The following is a 1,128-nucleotide window of genomic DNA, read 5'->3' on the forward strand; positions in this document are numbered from 1 at the left end:
CTTGGTCCAGTGGTTTCAGATGGAAAATGTTCTTGTTCCACATCTTCAGTGATTGCCTTTAGCAAAGCTTAGCTGCAAATAAGGAGCAACTGGTAGCAGCTTCACATTGTTATTATTATATGTACAACCTTCTTGACAATCAGTAGTTTTTTATAGGTTTTCTTACAGTTCTTTTCCACGGTGTAGTTCTTAGGATTTTCAGAAATCGTTTTTGTCTATGGAATAAGTACCTCCTGCAGGAGCTAGTCTCTCTTTATCTCAGGATCTATCGTGAGAACATAGAAACAGTTTTTGTCTATGGAATAAGTACCTCCTGCAGGAGCTAGTCTCTCTTTATCTCAGGATCTATCGTGAGAACATAGAAACAGTTTTTGTCTATGGAATAAGTACCTCCTGCAGGAGCTAGTCTCTCTTTATCTCAGGATCTATCGTGAGAACATAGAAACAGTTTTTGTCTATGGAATAAGTACCTCCTGCAGGAGCTAGTCTCTCTTTATCTCAGGATCTATCGTGAGAACATAGAAATTAGCATTTTGGCTCAGACACCTTGTCCAACTAATCAAGTATCCTGACATTCACACCCAAAGTTCCAATTTTGGTGTGTATGATTATCTCATGAGATTGAGACAAAAAAATAAATGAGTAAAGTATAAATTATATCAGCAGCAAATTCAACCTTTCTTCCAGTCTTCTTTCAAGACTCAGGTTAAGGCACTCAGATACAATAAAACATCTTTTCCATACATTCCTGGTTTACATGATCCTATCACCAAGTATCAAGCGACCCTTTTGTCATAAACAGATAGTTAAGAGTTAATAGAACAGAAGTACTTTATATCTCTTTTGCCTGTAAAGGGTTAACAAGATCAGTGAGCCTGGCTGGCACCTGACCAGAGGACCAATCAGGGGACAGGATACTTTCAAATCTTGAGGGAGGGAAGTTTTTGTGTGTGCTGTTAGAATTTGGTTGTTGTTCCCTCTGGGGGTCTGACGATTGACAGAGCGCAACCAGTTCTCTCCAATCTCTCTAATACAGCCTCTTATATGTCCAGATAGTAAGAACTAGATAGTTTAAGGCGAGTTGGGCTTATGTTTGTTTCTTTATTTGCAAATGTGTATTTGGCTGGA

Source organism: Chelonoidis abingdonii, chromosome 1 (assembly GCF_003597395.2).
Source record: "Chelonoidis abingdonii isolate Lonesome George chromosome 1, CheloAbing_2.0, whole genome shotgun sequence".
NCBI classification, from domain to species: Eukaryota; Metazoa; Chordata; order Testudines; family Testudinidae; genus Chelonoidis; species Chelonoidis abingdonii.